The sequence below is a fragment of the Buteo buteo genome, chromosome 13, assembly GCF_964188355.1.
Source record: "Buteo buteo chromosome 13, bButBut1.hap1.1, whole genome shotgun sequence".
NCBI classification, from domain to species: domain Eukaryota; kingdom Metazoa; phylum Chordata; class Aves; order Accipitriformes; family Accipitridae; genus Buteo; species Buteo buteo.
Window position 1 is genome coordinate 27,819,180 of NC_134183.1, and position 8,079 is coordinate 27,827,258.

The 8,079-nt window shown below is 35.2% G+C and overlaps 1 protein-coding gene across 1 annotated transcript in view; it reads right to left on the reverse strand.

Annotated features, from left to right (window-relative positions):
- Positions 1-7,614, reverse strand: part of SEMA6D (semaphorin 6D) — a 140,972-nt gene extending 133,358 nt beyond the window's left edge. The window contains exon 1 of the mRNA XM_075045246.1: positions 7,597-7,614. The gene's annotated coding sequence lies outside the window, so the exon portion shown is untranslated. The remainder of the gene's footprint in view (positions 1-7,596) is intronic.
- Between the last annotated feature and the right edge of the window lie 465 nt (positions 7,615-8,079).

Below are 8,079 nucleotides of genomic sequence, written 5' to 3' on the forward strand. Positions count from 1 at the left end.
TGGATTTATGCTTTTCATCTTAGCCTGAAGTTCTCTCATGAGCATTCAGATAAATTTTGAAGGTGTTCAAAAGCTAAGCATCCAATTGTATTATGTTAATATTACAAGATATCTATATTCATGCATCACAAATGACTGTGCTATAGTTTACTCAATATTTTGCATTATTATATAAACATGAGTCTTTACGCCAATGCATTAGTTCCTTTTTCTCCCTGGTGTTTAAGATTGCACTGAAGTCCCCCTGATGCCATAATTGAGGTTAAGCATGTGCATAAGTGCTGTTTGAGATGGGTCCCTATTCCCCAACATGCCGTTTGTCTCTGGTAGATGATGGAAGATTGCTTTACTCTTTGCTCATTAATATAAATATATTTTATCCTCTCTTTGCACTAGCTATGTGCCACAAAATAATTTTTATCATTATGTTATTTATAGTCATGCACATTGCAGGAATATTCCATATATCTATATGTGGAATTACACCAAATGCAGTAACCCACACTTCAAATACTATTCTGGGGGAAATATGGATTTCTAACTTTAAAGTGTATTTCAGTGCACCCAACAGGATTAAATTAAGATTAAGCACTGAACTATAACTCTCTATTTCCTGGCTTTGAGCTTCATTGCACCACGTTAATATTGGGTTATCATAGTATGTACATAGAATATTTGTTACAAGGTTTGTGAATAAGTGATTCTCATCTCCTTTGTAAGGAAAATTGACTCCATTACAGGAGAGAAGAGACATCAAGCTAACATTACATGAAGTCATAATCCTCTATTGAGACATCACACAATGACATTGTTAACATTAGTATGCAATATTTATTATAAATAAAAGAGGCTATTGAGTCTTTCAACTCATAAGCAGCTCTGTGTGATGACTTCACTGTAGGAACACAGTGGAGTTATAAAGAGGATAAAAGATTTATTTATATCTAAATATGTTCTCATTAGTAATTCTGCACTAGCATGTAGCAGATACAATTGGAGGACCAGTAGGGTTTTGTGGTTTGTTTTGGTTGGGTGGGGGTTTTTTTGGTTTGGTTTTTTTTTTTTTTGGTTTAATTACTGCTTATTGTTTGCACTCTAACTGTGAATATTTAGTAAAAAAAAAAGAATAAGAAATTAGTTAATGAATTTATTGTACTGTGTATTAATAATTTTCATGAATGAATAATTATTCTATTTTTATGGGATATAGTAACGTGCCGTCACTCCATAACATGGAGATCCAGTGGGCCATTAGCTCGGACCTTGGTAAATGGTCCCTCCTGCACATGTAACATATAGTCATGAAGCACCACAGTGTCATATAAGATTTCATGCTGACCTGCTTTTATATTATAATCTGTCCCAAACACCACTTTTTCTATTTCTCTTAACACTACAGTTAATGACTAGCCCACATTGCATGGAAGGCACCCAAACAACTGCCTGCAGTCCCTTCCAAGATCTCTCATTGACTCTGTGCTGTCATCTCACAGACTATTTTAAAGAAATTCAACTCAGCTTAACACCAAATCCTCTGTAGTACCTCACGTTGTCTTACTAGCATAAATATCTCCCTCCTCTTTGGGGCCAAAGTTTACTTTCAGACTATTGTTTCACATTCACCTTTGTCACATGAAACCCAACAAAAATAATGCAATGGTTTGAAGTATGTGTCCACACTTACACATTTGGCTACCATTGTTTTTGTTCAAAACCACATCTTCCTTTTTGGCTAGCCTAATTTGGCACCTTTAATTTATTTTCAGTGTTCTTAAACAGTTATATTGGTAAAACCTTTAAGATATTTGAGGATATTTCACTACTAATGGAATTATGGTACAAGAAGAGTAAGTATGTGTATACATTATATGGAGAATATTCTCTGTGTAACAAGAACCCACCCCATAACTGCCACTTTACAGAATCACCAGGGCAAAGAAAAAAAAAAGCTAAAGTAATGCATTATTTTTTATCTTAGAAGAATGACGTTCATCAGGTATTAATTTCTCATCTTGAGAATTACATTGCCATGGTTCATCTCTTTCTAAAACTGCATTTAAGTTGATTACATGTAAGCTGACTGATAAGAAAATCTTATTCATATTGAAAACCAAATCATTTAATTTAGAATCACTCAGCTCAGCAAAGTCCTTACCAACAATTACTGAGATCTGAAGAATTCTACTCCACCTCCAAATGTAGATGAAAAACATTTACTTCTCCTGTTAATTTTAGCTGTTCATTTTCAGCAATAAAATCTTAAACTTTTTAAATTGAAAAATAAGGCCAACAAAATACACTTTCCTGTGGTCTCAGTCTTCCCCTTTTATTCAGTCTTTGTTTGTATAAAATCTTATTTATTCTGCTGAAAGCAGGACTTAAAAAAAAAGCTTTAATTTGAAAAGACAATTTTGAAAAACAAGACTATTTCCAGCTTGATCTGCTTAAAGGAACTAGCTGTAAAAAATTAACACAGCTGACATAAGTTATTTTCATTTCCTATGCTTTTTCTGTCACCATACTTATAAACTCACATACTCCATTTAAAGAGATAAGATGATGAGAGTAAGTAAGTTCCTATTACTATATAACAGAACAGAAAATACAGATATTGTATGAATTTAATATAATAGAAACAACATGCTGTTTAGATCCTACTACCTTGGGGTTTTTTGCCTCAGTCTGTGATAAAGTGCCTGAGGGGAACAGAAAGATAAACTTCATAATTTAGTGAAATTCTTCCCATTTTTAAAGATTTGTTTGCATATATGTAACCTTGTAGAAGTACACAGTATAGATTTGCATACTGTTCATTTGGGATTCAGACTATGAGCTTCAGCACATTGACACATTTTTTTAAAAGTACTTCCAAGTTTATAATTTCAATTGCTTTGTGCTAATGATGCACAATACAATGGGGCTTGGGAGGCATTCCCTACTATCTCTCCTGTCAATCCAGCTCTTAACTCTAATCCCCAAGGGTCCAGCCCAAGTTCCATTAAAACCAGTGGAAATGTTCTCACTGACTTCGGCAGAAGCTGGATCAATACAGATCTTAAATTCAGTTATTGGACAAATATTATTATCTTCTGATTCGTGCATTTGTCAGGCATAAAAATAACCCAGTTTTGTTTCTTTAATGGGTTTTTCACAGTAATCTAGGTGGCTGGTGCATCTGCAATCTGGCAAAACAGATATCTCTTTTTGCAGAAAGCATATGTAAGTTTCCCTATCTATCTCAAAAAAAGTCTCACAAAGCTATTCAGAACTCAGTACACGTTCTTTCCTCTTCACAACTCATTTTCCTTTTTTTTTTTGTTTTTTTTTTTTTTTTTTGTGACAACCTAGGCAATAATTCACAGCTCACTGGGTCTCCTAAATAACCCCCTTTATATTTACATGGTAGGCATTCCCCCATTACACAGCAGGATTCAGATGTATTGGCAGGCAGTCATTAGGCATTCTTAAGACTTTGGAGGTTTAACATACCCTTCTCTAGTTAGTGTCTTTGAAAACGCCCTGTATGGTTACCATCTCAGCAAATATATAGCAAATCTTGACAATTTAACAATAACATAAACTGTGCCATTTTGTAATTTTGAAGTGGTTCCTTGTTTGGGTCCTATCCAGACTCCCACACGAAGCCTTTAAAGCTCAGAAGCTTTTCACACAATGGAGGATTGTTTTGTTTCTTTCTTTTGCTAGAAATTAAATGAACTAGTTGAGTTTCTTTACTAAAACTTTCATAAGTGTATACTTGCATTGCATTATGTATTGCAATTACTTTAAACCAGCATCACTAAGAATACTGAGGGAAATTAAAATGATGCAAAATTGCACTCTCTATTGCTGAATGGAGAAAAGTCCTTTTAGGAAATAGAGATCAACTACAATAAAGGTAGTAAAATGTGTTACTAGAAAGATTCCCAAGACTAACTCTCACAGAAGTGAGACTTTCACTAGAAGATCATCTTTCACTTCAAAGTAATGATCTGAGCACAAAAGAAGAGCCAAATTCCCAGGGCTTACGGTATTGCTCTGGCTGAGGAAGCTCCCCCGACTGACTTCCTCCACTGCCTACAGAAAGTCATTAAGACACTGCTCCACAGCCTGCCTTGACACTGACATCTCTTGTGCAAACAGGACCTACTGGGTTCACTTACTCCTTCACTTTCCTAAGACATGGACCCCAGGAATAACAACACCTCTTTGGATTCCTTAGTAAGTGCCAAGTTATATTACGGAGGCTTGTAGGAATATAAATGAAGAAAACAGAGAAGTTGATTCATGTTAGCATTACTGATGCTTGGTACTGGTAATTCTGCTAGTTATGAAGAAACCTCCGAACAAACCTGGAATGACAGATTGCCAATCACACATAGAACAGTTTGCATCCTATGAGCCTTGATTTGACACAAATGTTCAAAACTGGATTTGGTAACTGCATGGATAAATATTTCAAATTAATATCTCAAAAGTGCTTAGATCAGCAAAAAAATCTAAAGGAAAGTTATTTTGTTTTGAAGAAAAAAAGAATACAACCATCTTTTTGTTTACAATTGGACTATTCTCTTTTTAATATTATCTGAAAGTTTAATTGGGGTATCTGTTTCTTTGATGAGAACCAGAGCCTTCATGATACAATGCCTTATATGTGTTACACACAATGTTATTCAATAAGTCCGGTTTTAAGGAGCAAATTCCGGGTAAGTCTTAAAATAAAAGCCATTCACACTGATGCAGAAGTCATGACAGGATATGAAAAGTATGTGGTAATAGCTAATCTGCAAAGTCATTGCTCATGTTAGCAAAATTAGTAAAAGCATTTTGAAATCTTTAAGACCAATAAGCACTTGGGTATGTATTTCCCATGTTTACAAAGTTCAAGTACCATGCTGACAGCACCAAACAATTCACCACCACAGTTGTATTTAAAGGAAGGGGCCCCCAAACCCACAAATCCTTTGGGGTTTGCTTTAATCAGAGTAATTCTTAGTTATATTTTTTCTTATGGCATCTTGTAACTTCTGAAGACTTCTGTTTCACATTTAAAATTTCTGTAGAACACAATATCCCTCTATCATTTGAAATGCTTTGATAATGTTTCTTTTAAACTGATTTTTTGTTTAAAGTTCAAGCTAATAAAATTAACACCCTATTAAAAGAAAGCTTGGGTGCAGAGCAGTGTTGTTTTGGATGCCAGTTGGTCACGTTACTAGCCATGCATGAAATATATGCTGAAAACACTCAAAAGTGTTGAGAAATGCCTAAGTCATAAATCTTTTACAGGTACAATTATGCGAGAGCAGGAATAGGAAAAGCACATTCAACATCTGGAGTCAAATGAGTTTACTGAGGTAAAATGGCAAAATTAAATTTAGATGAACTTAATTAAAAAAGGGGATCCAATTTAATATGGACATTCATCAACTTCTCATTGAAAACCTTTCTCGCCTCAAGAAAATATAATAAAGTATGAACACAAAAACCATATAAAGGCTGAAATGAAGTGTGAAGGGATGGTCAAATAAAGAAGTGCAGTAAGAACGAACACTCTTTTTTCCTCATTTTGACACACATGTGCATATACACACACTTTTCCTTTAATTGTACAGAATGTTGAACTATTTTTTGTCTCTGTAACAGCAGAACAAGTGAACTGGTCAACTGTATGCCCTGAAGGTCATTAATCCTTCTGAGGCATATACTACATATTTACTGATAACATGAATATGAAACTTTCTCTCTCTTTCCCTGTATGTATTTATAGTTGGTCAATTTTTCCCCCTAGATCCTAAAGAACTTTAGCTAAAACCAGTTATATCAGTGCTTAAGTGATCGTTACCTGAATTGCTCCTGCTGAAGTGAATGGGAGTTTTGTCACACGGCTGGGCCATGGATGACTTACAATGGATTTTCATTTGCTTTAGTTAAGACACAACAAATGAGGGTCTCTTGCTTTCCTTTACTAGGTCACTAATGTCTTCTGTTTCCAGGGGAAAAAGATCTATAGTTCAGTACCAGTCACTTCTAGTTTCCATGAATTCTGACTGTCAGAACAGCATTGACTTTCATCTCTCCAACTTACAGTGCATACAGAATTTAGTAGTGTCAAACAACAATCTGAAAAGTTTAGAATAGTTTCATTAAGATCATATTATTTCCTTATAAAACTGCCTTGATAATTTGTTGTTCTGCACCTTGGTTATGTGCTCAAGTAACATGATATGAATGCTGTATTCCTTTATTTCTAATAAAGGGCATTACTAGTATAGTATGCTCTGAGGGAGATACTGTGTTTTATTAGGAAGATTTTCCGACATTAGAAAAATTACCCAGTAATAATGAAATGTAATCTGTCTTAAGGATTTATGATAACACATTATTATGCTCATTTTTGTGTGAAAAGAGCAGGATTGGACAGGAATGCTATTGTTGTTGAATACATCTTTAAACTGAAGCAGAGATTTTATTGAACTACTTGGTTAATGACAATAAATTGCTAGAGGAATGCTGAATACAGGTTTTGTTTCCATGTCAGAAGAGTTCTAGGTTTTGTGGTGTAATCTAATTAAAAAAAAATTATATTTCAATAGCCTGGAATCATCAGGACTTGGAAGTGGTGGTACTTGACATCTGTATCACAGTGACCTAAAACTAGCATGAGCATGACTGGACAGGGTGAGGTCAAAGGGCTGTATATGTCCTGCTTCTAACAGTGGCTATTAGTCAATGCTAAATGGAGGAGTATAGCACACAGCAGTATGCCTCCCCTGGCCTCCTACTTCCCCAGGTCCCCAAAATACTTAATGTGGCATGTGGCATAACGGTGAGAATAATTTTAACCAAAATATCATCACAGGCAATATTATAATCTAAAAATTAGATCTTTCTTCCCCAAAAAGCTGAACACTTACACACCAACATGATTTCCTGTTAAAGTGCTACTCCACACTACCCAACTACAGTTTTCTAGAAAATGTATTCCAAATTGATGCAAAAGTATGGTGGGACTCAGCTGTTCCCTCTTCCTCTTCACTTTTACCAAAGCAGAGAATTTATCTCTGCAGCTGAAATTCTGAGCTTCAAGATGCAGACAGATTACATCCCTTCACAACGTCTCCACAGCAGTATTTGAGAATCTGACTCAAGGTTTGAGCAATCAGACTAGTTACAACAAAGGTAGCATTAGAGGGGAAAATAATTTGTAATTTTAAAACTTACTACTCAGTTTTCAGCAAGAGGAAACTACTAAATTTTCTTTTTGTGCATTTTACTTTCTCTTTGGAGCCTGCCCACCATCCTTCTGTAAATGGTTACACTCTTCAAAATGTGAAATGTCAAACCTTCTGAGAGCAGTTACATTAGTAGAGAGGACAATAAAAACAGCCTTTCCGATTTTAGTCTGATGAAAATTGCTCAGAACTTCTGTCCTGAGCAAAATTTCTGGCAGGTCAATATATGTTCTTATATCTCTCTGTCCTTGCATTGGTCAAGGGGAAGTACTTCATCTTTCACACAGATTCAGTTTCAGTATAACATAACAGTAAACAGTAATATTCTAATGTGGTTTACTATGGCATCTTTAGACCTTACCACTGAGACCGAATGTGAAGATCCTTAAATTGCTGGCATCCGCGTTCCTGTAGAGTTTGGCACGAATTCAGATCAGTGATCCTGCCAAAAGTCAGAGGAAAATATTCATCAGACAGATGATTATTTTTAATCACAACTTTCCCAGTACCCATGGAAGCCTTACTTTATAAATGCCTACTGCAGGTTTAACGATAAGACCACTAAAATAGATCTGAATGCAATACACCAGCACGTTGACTATTTGAGTGACTGTGAACCTGCATATTGATTCCCACAGGGTACTTTCTATAGAGAAACTGTCCTTTTATGAAAGCAATGCAACAGATTTTACCAGGAAAAATAACAGTGTGTTGCATTATTAGTTTTAATAAACTGCATTAGAAAGACGCCTCATGGAAAAAACAAACAAAAATGCACACAATTGTCCAACCCTGAATTAATGAAGCATACACTCATACACAGTTCATTTTCATTTCAGATCAA